This window comes from Anarhichas minor, unplaced genomic scaffold (genome assembly GCF_050575085.1).
Source record: "Anarhichas minor isolate MPS153535 unplaced genomic scaffold, ASM5057508v1 ptg000003l, whole genome shotgun sequence".
Classification (NCBI taxonomy): Eukaryota; Metazoa; Chordata; class Actinopteri; order Perciformes; family Anarhichadidae; genus Anarhichas; species Anarhichas minor.
In genome coordinates, this window is record NW_027466449.1 from 18,305,225 (window position 1) to 18,317,167 (window position 11,943).

The following is an 11,943-nucleotide window of genomic DNA, read 5'->3' on the forward strand; positions in this document are numbered from 1 at the left end:
GGAGGACTGTGCACCTCCAGCGGCTTCACAGCTCGATGATTAACCAGGCAGGTACTGAGTTAAACTGCTGACAGCAGAAACACACTGACAGCTGATTTGGAAGACAATGGTCCCGCTCCCTCTACTTAACTTGTCACGGCAGTCAAAGCACCTTTCTCCATTCACTTGTGACGCATCTGGAAAGATGGAGGAGAAAACACACTCATTCACATCCGTAGATACGTGGATATGTTCACATGCAGGCAGGAATAAACCTGGAAGATAAACATCAATGAGTCATTAGCTGTAAATATAAAGCGTGTGAAAACAATGTGGCCCCAAAATGCAGAGATGGAATTGATTAGAAACTTGAGAAAGTTTATTCTAAGGAGATCGGATTGATGGCTTCTGTGTTTCATTGGAGGACCAACAGAGCTTTGTGAGTAACAGTGTATTGGCGTTATTGAAGTACTGCAAGTCGTTACAGCGGTTGTGATATTACTGTGACTGGCTTATGGGAAACATCTTGAGATCCTTCAAAGGTCCCTTCAAAAAGTGAGATTTTCATGTCTTTTTTTCACATTAAGTGCTTTATAAATACTGTGAAAGTATTAAAACACTCAAACCACTGAGAAATACACAGTCCGTTTTCAGAAGCTGTGTCTTTAAACCAGCCCTCACGGCTGTGATGTTCAAATTATACAATATATGAACCACAGAAATAAAACAGGAGTAGAACGGACACTCAAATCAACGTAGGAGGACGGTCAGAGCGGTGGAAGTTTTTACGAGTACAGCTGTGACTGTTGGAGCGGGCAAACTACCAAACCTTCTTACGGCAAGTCACGGACTCACTGAGGTGAGGTTTTTGTAGTAACGACTAAAACGAGCAGTGGAGTAGTAACGTTACGACGCATACAGAGTAAATGAGTAAACTTTAACAACCTCATCCACACACTCCTGTTACAGCGTAGGAAAACACATTGCTATCAAAAGATGAGTGACATCTTTGTTCGGCTCATTTTCTGTATCCAGTGTAGCATTACAGCATGGTGGAATTAGCAAGCTAGTTCGCTAGCTAAATAGTGGACAGTTAGCTAGTTAGCTGGCTTGCTAATTGCGCCATGCTTTAATGCTACACTGGTTACAGAAGATGAGCCAAAGTGGGCTGGTGTCCAGCAGTTAGCTGGGTCTAACGTTCCTTCCGCCTCACTCGCCGTCGCACTCGAGAAGGACAAGCTAACTAGCCAGCGAGCCGTCTTTGGAGCTTCGTCAGCTTTCTTTTCCCGACGAGCTGCGACTACACTTTACGGCCCCGACTGACGTGTTTCGTCACCATTAAACTATACTCAACAAACGCCATTTTCTTTCTTCTTCTTTTTTTCTCCAGTCAAGTGACCACGGAAAACAATTCAATGTCCGTTTTACACAATGTCTGTGTAACGTAATTCCGATTAAACAGACAAATCGGATCATTTCAGACTTGAGCTTGAATATATGTATATTCAGACGGACGGTATGAGAAAAATAAAGTGTTTTTTTTACATAAAAGCATGTAAACATGTTCTAGTAGAAACCCCCAAAAAAACACAAGTCTGAACCTGGAAACGAGCATCATATGTCTCTTTAGATTAACAGTCCCAACACTTCCCAATTATTAACCGCCCCTGCAGTGTACCATTCATATTCAGAGCTATTTACCTCCCTTCACTTCCTGTGCTTTGTATCTTCTGTCTTTACAGGAGGGGAGTGGACGACGCAGGCAGATCTGTCAATCAAGTGTGCCCCCCCCCCCCCCCCCCCCCCTCCGAAACCACCAGTGGCTGCCCATAGACACCCATCCATACACCTCCATCAGCTCCAGTCGCCTCCTCAGCTCAATGAGTAACTAACCTGCAGGTATTGAATCAAACTGCTGACAAGAGTGTGGAGGGGGAGTTGAGAGGGGCGGCGGCGGGGGGGGGGGGGGGGGGGGGGGCTGTGTAGGTGGATGGATAAGAGAGTTGGAAAGGGAAGGGGGAGGATGGAAATGACAATAGCATCATTTTCTAGCCCACCTTGGTGACGTAACCTTTAGAAAGACGGGTTTTTTCTTCGCCGTCCGTTCAGCCCTCTTCGCTCTCTAAGTGGCATCCTTTGATGGGCCGTCCATCTCTCTCTCTCTCTCTCTCTCTCTCTCTCTCATCCTGTCTTCTTAGACAGATGAGTGCTGTCAGTGCCGCCATCACTGCCCAGCTAAACATTAATGACTCTCTTGCCTGACAAGTGTCGGCGGGGCAGGGTAGAGGTGAAAGGGGGTTGTGGGGCTGACGCCTCTGGACAAAAAAACCCAGAGATGAAAAGGAGAAGTGATGGCTTTATCTGCATGACAGATTCTCTTTTGTCTCTCTGAACTTGCGTATATATGTATCTGTGCCATCAGCAGATTCTTGGCTTGACGGTTTTATTGCCCTGTTTTTCCTCCTCGGAGAGAGAGAGATGGACCTCTTTGTATTCACATTGCCCCTCATCCTTCCTCCTGGCATTGCTGACATTCCTTCAAGTATCTGTGCATGTGTGTGTGTGTGTGTGTGTGCGTGTGTGTGTGTGTGTTTGCAGGCTCGTGTAGGTCCAACGTGTGTTTCCTTCATATGTCCTCATGTGCCGGTTTCTTGGAGAGAGAGAGAGCATCCTGGACTTTGATGTTGTTGCTGTACATCGATGGTGGTGATGACAAGATCAACGGCGAGGAATCATCGCAGAGGGACGGGTAGTGGAGAGGAGAAGAGGAGGGACAGAAAGGAAGGAGGAAAGATGAACAGAGGGAGAGTTTCTCTGCCGGTGGAAGAGTCGCTCGGTCAGTTTAAGAATACGCGACAACGTGTGACGTTAACATTACCATGTTTTATTTGCTCCTAATCATTTTTTAATCTTGCAGATTTGTGAATTTGTTTCTCGGAGATTTGCCACAATATTTTAAGTTTTTTTCTCGTAAATTTACATCTTTTATTACGTCAATTCTTATTTTTTCCTTAGTATATTTACCCCCTCCTCCCTCGGCTCCATAATATATGTATTTATATTTTCTTAACCTACAATGGACATAATATACGTCGTAGAAATGAAAAGACAACAAATGCCTCTTAAAGGCACAGCTCACCCCCAAATATACTTCCTCTTACCTGTAGTGCTATTTATCAATCTAGACAGTTGTGGGTGTGAGATATCGGCCGTGTGGCACTCGGCTTGCTCACATTAAGTTCAGGATTTCTGTGAAGAGACGATGCTGTTGAATGTACTTTTTTGGCACTTTAAGCACCACTTTGAAAATAACAACGTGGACGTAGTCAGCGTGACGTCACCCATTGGTCTGCGGACTGACGATTTGAAGCCTCCAGTTCGGCCTTTTGGTCGTCGCCATCTTGGTTGTTTTTTTTGCAACCAACGCTTTGTCAAACATCGGCTTCTAACATACTGGTTAGCCCATCGCACGGTGGCACGGTGACTTTAGGCAACAAAATGATTTAGTTTGGTTCAGGAAAAACATCATGGTTGGGTTTTAAAACAAGTACATAAACCCTAAAAGTGGACGTAGTTACCGTGATGTCACCAGTTGGTTTGTGGACAACGGTTTTGAAGCCTCGAGTTCGACATTTTGGCCATCGCCATCTTGTTTTTTGCAACCAGAAGTGACACAAGAGGGTGGAGCTAAGTACAACTGAACGCTGAATAAGACATTATTAGGCAACCAAAAATGTTGCAATTTACTTTCATGAACACTCTGAAAAAGAGTTAAAGTTAAAACGAAGACACGGACAACTCCCAGACCGGACAACGCCATGGTAGAGACCTGTCAATCACCGTGTAGCCCCGCCCTAAAGCATCCCCTGCTTTATGGTCTGTTTGACTCTAAATGGACCATAATTTAATAAATGAACATCATGCTGTATTGAAGAAGACTTGAAACTAGAGATTCATGTTTACAATGTAAATAAGGTAATAGCACTAAAAGTAAGAAGACATTTTTTGGGGGTGAACTTTTCTCCACAGTTAATGTTGCCCTCTGGAATATTTCTTTCTCCTATTATTTCATCACGGTTCTTCTCATCCCTCCTTCCCGACAGTGGTCTTCATTTTACCATACTGGTCTCTGTCTCCCCACCCCCCCCTCCAGATCTTCACGTTGTCACTCAGGCCTTCTCTTTCCCCATCTCTCTTTTGAATTATTAACTCCCAGCTCAGGGGAGTGAATGGCTACTGCTGAGTGGACACAGCACAGATCCGGCTTCACATTGCCCACTTTTTTGGACGTCCGTCCATTGAAGGGGATTACGCTTGCTGCTCCCATCAGACCCCCCCCCCCCCCCCTGCAAACACACACACAAACACACACATCTAAGCATGCAAACCTTGTGTTGAACCTCTCGTTCATATCATTATGAACAGCTGATAGTTGGACAGTGAGACAAACAGACAGAGTTATGTCCTCCTGACAACATTCCTTTACTGCAGAGCCGCCGGGGGCCTCCTGTGGTGAAGGCCGCCCACTCTCCTGGCTTACTTCTCCCCAGGCAGCCTCCAGCCTCCTCTGGGTTTCCCGGAGCAATGATTAACCCCGGTTCTGATCAATGCTTTATGCTGACTCTGATACATCACTGGAGCCTTGCAGCTGCCATGTAAAAGGAAGCGTCAACTCTGCGCTGCTCATGACAGAGCATGCCCACTCCGTCACTTACGCCGGGGCACACACACTCACACACTCACACACACACACACACACACACACACACACACACACACACACACACACACACACACACACACACACACACACACACACACACACACACACAAGGGTGGTCAAAATACCGGGAACACCTGACAACACCATGCAATCCAGTATAATAGTCCTGCTATTAAGCTTTTGATTGTCAGTGCTCCTGTTATTTTGTCCGCCCTCTGCATATGTGTAATATATTACATTATCCATTTATTTACATATAAGAGTAGGAAAATTAGAAATAATTACTTTTGTTGTCATTTAAGCTCAGTTTCTCTGCTGTATCCAATAATCTGGACAGATATTTGATATTTTTACTAAAATATATATATTTATTTGTGCGTCAGCAGTTTTTATAGAGAGGCAAAGAGAATGAGATAAACACAGAAACAGAGGAACAAAATAAGAAAAGGAGGAACGAGGAGCATCGCTCGTCACCCGGCGGTGCTTTACCTCGACAGCAGGGGGAAGCCCCGGTTTCCTGAAGATGACAGGAAGCACAATAGCAGAGTGTTCTGTCAGCACATCCCGCTCACACAGAGCCAGGTTAATGATTCTGTAGCCACAGCTGAGCGGGAGAGAGGGGACGAGAGGAGGGAGGACCGGAGAGAGAGAGAGGGGGAAACAGGTGGAGGGGGAGGCTGGCAACGCATGCTAGGCCGTCATTACTGCTGCATTAGGAGCGATGGTGGTGTTTTTGTCATTTTAATTACCTTTAATCTGATCTCTTCATACTCGGGCCGCTCGTTAATGAGGCAGAACAAAAAGTACATGTCAAACATGTTTAGCATGCATGCACGCGATCAGTCACACGGATAACATGGCAGAGCGGGAACGACGAAGGAAAAACCTGCACCTCTGCAGAAAAAATAGGACAACACTGCTTTTTATAGTTTATGAAATATAAATTTGAAAGGCAGCATTCTAGAGTGTGCGAGTCCATTAGAGGCAAATATTACAACAAGGCAATTACATTTAATATGAAAGTTTATCATTAATGTTATGATCCTAAACAGTCTTCAGTACTCCATGTAATGAAAGTAACTAGTTATATTTCACATTCCATCACTTACTTTATTTAATGGCTTTCTTGTTTACTTCTAAAATTTGATATTTTATCTTTTCCTTTATATTTGTTCATATTTGTTTATTTTACGATCCTTCAATAACTTTAAAATACAATGAAAAGTGAGACACTGTCGACTTTACTTCCATAACATGACTTCTGGAAAGCAAACATCTTAAATAAACATTCAGGTTTTTATTTCACTACTTTGTCTGTTTACGTCTGTAGATTTCTCCTAAATTCACCAAAAGCTACCTTTACATAATGCCTCATTTGCATATTTAAACATAACATTTCAGAAAACTTGTAAAACAAATAATAATCCTCTTAATGTGAGTAATGAAGTGGTGAAGTTTGATGGTGATATCTATGAGTTCATGTTGTGACCCTATTCACCTGTAGAGTCTCTAAATGTCTGTAATGGAACTAAACGTCTCTTTAAAGGACGTTTCCTCTCAATGAGTTTGTTCTCAGACTCTGATGATAAATCTCCACTTCAGCAGCTCTTACATTCACCAAACTTCACTCTTTCATTCCTCTCTGTGTGCTGAAGGTTCACACAGAGGGGTTTGTTCACACATCATTCAGAGACTCATTTATACTACATTTATTAATAAAACATAGAGAAAATGGATTTTTTTTATGCCTGTTGACAGTATTTTGTGATTTATGACGTGATATAAAGAGATATCTATAATCCTCTCTGTAAAAACCTTTGACTCTATTATGTCAACAACATGAAACAAGAATTTTGAACCTGGCTTCATCCAAAGTTCACACTTATGTTCTGGAAAATTATGCAAATAAGCACATATTTGATAAGATAATTACTATTTGCATATTTTAACGCACATTTTCAGAAAATGTGTGGCACAAAAAAAGAATTGTCTTAGAGTAAGTAATCAATGGGGGAGTTTCATGCTGATATATTTTAGCTATATATTTATTACCCTATTCTCCCTAATTAGGAATTATAGAAATATCAGGATAAACTACTGTCCAGATAGAGAGAGCGGGGGGGGGGGGGGGATGTGGAGGGGGGGGGGGGCCTCCTCCTCCATCCGTCTCCATACCAGGACCCAGTTGAAGTATTAACCAACTGCTGCTTAACAATATTGCTGACTGGTGTGAGGAAACAGGAGGGATCAAAGTTATCATGTAGAGGAGAAAGGCTCCTTTCACCGGGTCCATTCAGCCTGTCCTCTCCATCTCACCGGCCCATTCAGAGCAGCAGCCACTCAAGACACTCCCATCCTCCCACTCCTCACCTCCCTCATCCTACTCTCATTTTTTATTCCCCCCGCCATCCTTTCTATTCCAACCCTTCCTCTACTTTCTTCTACTTTCCCCGCACTCATCACTCCTCCGCCGCCGCCGCACATGATATGAAATAATTATTTATTTTCCGCCAGAGATGCACGTCTGCATCTTCTCGTCTGTCCATCCATCTCTACATCTGTCACCTGGCGAAAGTAATCACATCCACATTTGATAAGGCTGGTTAGGTGGGTCATAAAAAGTTTATGCTTGTGATGCCGGAGACTCATTTATTATCCCTGCTAATGTAGCAGTAGTGGGGAGGGAGGAGGAGGGGGAGGAGAGGGGAGACAGAAAGAGAGAGAGAGAGGCCACCACATTAAGGGATCATTACTCCCCTATAGGCTCTGTCCCTAGCTTTCAGCGCTGGATAAGTCCTCTTTATGCTTTATGGCCTTGATGAAGCCAGTGCTCTCTGTATTTAAGTGTTCCACGGCCACTAAGAGTTCAGGAGGTAGTTACTGTTCTCTGACCACACAACTATTGGCTTAAGCCTAATGCGTGCATCTATTTCCTCTGCATTTACTCCACCAGCAGATGAGAAAATGTAGCCGGACTTTCTAGTAGTATAAACCGGCCCAGTATCATGGTGGGTTGTGAAACAGTCACAAAAAAAGGTTTTGTGTACAGAGGAACACGGACTGTCCATCTTTCTCGTATCGTCAGTAGGAAAAACAAAATGCCAATAGAAAGTCAAATAGGATCCGTTTGTTACAGTTTTCCTTAACCTGACTGTCATCTTTTTGCCTAAACCTAACATTTGTTAGTTGCCTGAACCTAACATTTGTTTAGTTGCTTAAACCTAATATTTGTTAGTTGCCTGAACCTAACATTTGTTAGTTGCTTAAACCTAACTTTAGGTAGTTATTTGAAGCCATACCATGATGGTTTTCCTTAGCCTAACTACGTGTTTTTTTTGCTTAAACGTTTTGTTGCCTGAACTCTACTTTACGTTGCCTCAACCTAACATTCGTTTTGTTGCCGAAACCAAACTGTAGGAAGTTATTTGAAGCCCAACCATGATGGTTTTCCTAAACCTAAGATTTAAGTAAGTGGTTTTGTTGCCTAAAACTAACTTTAATTTTGTAAAGTAATATCATCCGAGCAGCAAGAAAGAGATGTAGGCTACAATTCATGTCCCTGTACACAACCAATATATTGCATGTTTTTGATTTTCTGGTGTTCTGTCTCTTAAGAGACTGTTTAAGTCTTTCCATTGGATTTCTTCGACTGCGTGTTCGGTCTTTTCTAGGTAAAAAAAAAAGAATAACTATGAAGCCAGGGGAGGGGGAGTAATGTTCCAAGAAAAAACGTTTGCGTTAATAATTACTTTTTTTTTTTACCTACAATGACCCAAATTTAACGTCTTGAGAACAACAGAAATGTAGAATATTGCCAGACTTTATCATTTAAAGATCAATAAACTTGCTCTAATGTCGAAATACTGTTTAACTTCTAATGGATTTCTTCTGTGTGCTACAACATTCAAACTGTAGAGATAGAAACGTATAGTTTTGTAAAACAATAAAAAAAAACAGCAGAAGAGCATGATGGGAAACGTGCAGATGGGACGGCGAGGGAGTACGAGCATGTATGAGTGTGTTAGTGTTGGGGGTGAGAGAGGGAGGGTGGGGGGGCTACCCAGAGGCATAGATAGTGATAGATTGGCCGGGGAGAACTGTGATGCAGATCCACTCATCAAGATTGATGTTCTGCCATTCTGCTTTAAGTGCAATTAAATTGGCCCCTGTGTTAAAAAGCTCAGCCGATAACGTGGCTGGAGCCAAGATTACGCTACATTTCCCCGGTGCTTTCCTCCACCTGCAACCCTGCAGCAGCCACTCAGAGATTTACTTCACATTCTCAAGCCTCTATTGGACGGGAACTTTTTCCCGGCATCCTGACCCCGATCGTAACCCCCCCTCTCTCTCTGATTTACAACTTCATGTGTGTTTTATTTTTTTATTTTTCCACGCAGCCCGCAAAGTAGTTTTTAAATCAATGCTCCCTAAAAGTTTTTAATCACTTTCTGGTTGTTGTCTCACCGCAGAATTGATGACTTGTACATTAGTGCATGTTTAATGTGTAATAATGCACGGTGATGACTGAGGAGAGGAAGGGAAGTTTTAACGTCGGCATGAACAATCCCGACATAACTCATCTTTGGCGGCCATGTTTGACAAGCTAAGTCTATTTAGGCCTCAAGCAATAAGGACGAGGTCATCGCCGCCTGTTTGTTTTTTACTTCTGCTGCACTGAGCAATCACAGAAAACAGCTTTCGATCGAAGCCTTTTTTCCGTCTCTCAATGTGCTCAATTTTTCTGCTAAATGGAAATGTTTGCGAATAATAATTCAAATTGAACGTCGATCACGGTCCAATCCATCTCTCTCTCTGTCCGCGGGGCCCTCGCCCACCTCCGTCAGTGTCAAGTTGTTAACCCCGTGTCAACAGTGGCGCAGGGCGTATTTGGACCCGGTTGATGGATGGGTCTTGGTGGACTTGTCCCACGCAAACATATTCTCAGAGTCAGCTGAGAGAGGTGCAGCACGCGTGTGTGTGTGTGTGTGTGTGTGTCAACCCCTCAAACCCACACACACACACACACACATGTCCATCCGTAATCAAGCCACCTTACTGACACCCGACTGCTCTCGTTTGGACCCGGATAGGCGGAGCTCTGACCTCGCTGTCACGGGACGAAGGAAAACAGATTCAAGATTTATTTTTCTTCCTTCAAATGGTAAACTTGACCCATGTCCTTCGCATCATTACATTTCCTTGTGAGGGCTTGACATCCCGGTCCCTTAACAAACCAGGAAAAATGAACTGTGCCATGCTCACCCCCCCGGGTAAACGTGTACTAATCATTGGGAGCACCGCTACAAATGAGCATGATTTTCTTTCTTTCTGTCTTTGACATTTAACTCTGTGGATATTAAAGCCATTATCAAGTTTTTTTTTTCATTCAATAGGCTACTTTGAGATTTAAATGCTGACATTTTTGCTGCTTTTGTTGACGATGTCGGCGATGAATTCAAAACGTACTCACCGATTACAAAGATTTCTTCTGCTTGGAAAGCAAACCTGGTGAAGTGGAGAGAAATAGAGTTGTTTAATTGTCATCACAAGGACAAATAATATGAATTAATATGAATGAACTCAGATTAAAAACTGTGTTGATTGAATAAAATCCACTTAGTCTTCTTACGCACAACATCACAACGCGCTGTGCAAGTGAACACGCGGTTCGGGGGCCGAGACGGCATCATGACTGATCACTCGTCAATATCGCGAGTTCATCCGCCGCCATTAGTCATCCGAGCCGCTCGCTGTCACTCCACACAGCTGCTCGCCGTCTCTCTCCTCCACCTCTCATTTCTCTCTCTCTCTCTCTCTCTCTCTCTCTCTGCCCAACTTTTGCCTGTTCTTTTTATACTCTTGTTGTTTATGGGGACTGGGGGGGTGAAAATAGGCTGAATCCCAAAAAATAAAAAAAAGATATGCAGGCGGCAAGTTTGGTTACATGCCATGTGCTCTCTTTTTGGAGGGGGGGGGGGGTTGTCATAATGTGTTGTCCACTCTTGCTTAGAGGGTCAGATTAACAAGGAGTCCGGGTCCCCTCTTTTGCAGCGGTCCCCACAATGACAGGAGCGATCCATCACTTCTGTCCACAACAGGGTGGGGGTCAGTGGGAGGAAGGGAAGGGGGGGTCCTCTGCTCTGGTCTGGCTGACGGGGAACCAAGACGGGGCTGGTTAAACTTTAACCAGCTCCCTTCCTACACACTGAAGACCGCATTCACACATTCTCCTTTGTGGGACATTCTGATGTTTCGTCAACCCGAGGGGGGGGGGGGAACCCGTGACCCGCCGCTCACTGGGAGCCCTTTTCCTCGCCCACTCACGCCCCCCCCACCCCTCTGCGCCCACCTGCTTCCATATGGATCGCTAAAGCAAACTTTTTTTTGGTGGTGGTATAGCGTGGGAAGAAATTGACTCGGAGGTCTGCTCTCCATCTGTGCAGTCGCTGTATTAACCCCCGGCCCTCTGCACGCGCCACTCACTCCTCTGATACACTCACCTTCATATTCAAAAAGTGTCCCCCCCCCCCCCTTCTGTCACACCCGCTGTTGAAACATTTTTACAGCAGATCAATAGCAATAGCCCCTTTTTGTGTGTGTGTGACTGCAGAAGGGTTAGTCCGAGGGCACGCCATAGTTACGGCATGAAAAACGATGGCAGGCCTTTTGATACTCATTTAATACGCAGTTGCACACTTTGATAGAATTTGGCAAAAGCCCTCTCCCCGGTGAGTTAACAATGCGTACTGGAAATCATATTTCCATGGCGGCCCCATTCAATCTTGTGTCCCCCCCCTGTGGTGACAGATGGGACGTGAGGGTAAACGCTGTGGTGGCTGTGGGTCACATCAGGTGCAGAGCAGGTTGGAGGTGTTAACCCAATGTGTTCCTGTTCACTGGTCCAATCATCTTCATTGATTGAGCCAGTGATGGAGAGGGTCCTACCTTCTTCTCTACGATGGAGGGGGGGGGGGGGGGGGAACGGGATAAACCATAAAGGGAAAAGGCCTTCACACGCTGAGGGGAGATTCTTTTTTTCCCTCAATACACATATTTTAACAGATGTTTTTTTTGTCACGAGTACTTTCACAGCGAAGAAGCGACAATTTTTTTCCGGAACAAGGTTGATTTTTCGGAACTTTTCGCACCACAAATACGACCATCTCCACCATCGTTGTGCAGATATTCAAACCCCACACTTTAGTGTGAAACACAGAGGCTCCGTAGTCCAAACCAAAGAT

General features: G+C 44.3%; 1 long non-coding RNA gene across 1 annotated transcript; it reads left to right on the forward strand.

The window, feature by feature from the left end:
- Positions 1 to 1,769: 1,769 nt before the first annotated feature.
- On the forward strand, positions 1,770 to 6,007 carry LOC142959742 (uncharacterized). Its single transcript, XR_012956243.1, has 2 exons — positions 1,770 to 1,878; positions 2,578 to 6,007. It is a non-coding gene; the product is annotated as an uncharacterized LOC142959742 (long non-coding RNA).
- The last annotated feature ends 5,936 nt before the right edge of the window (positions 6,008 to 11,943 follow it).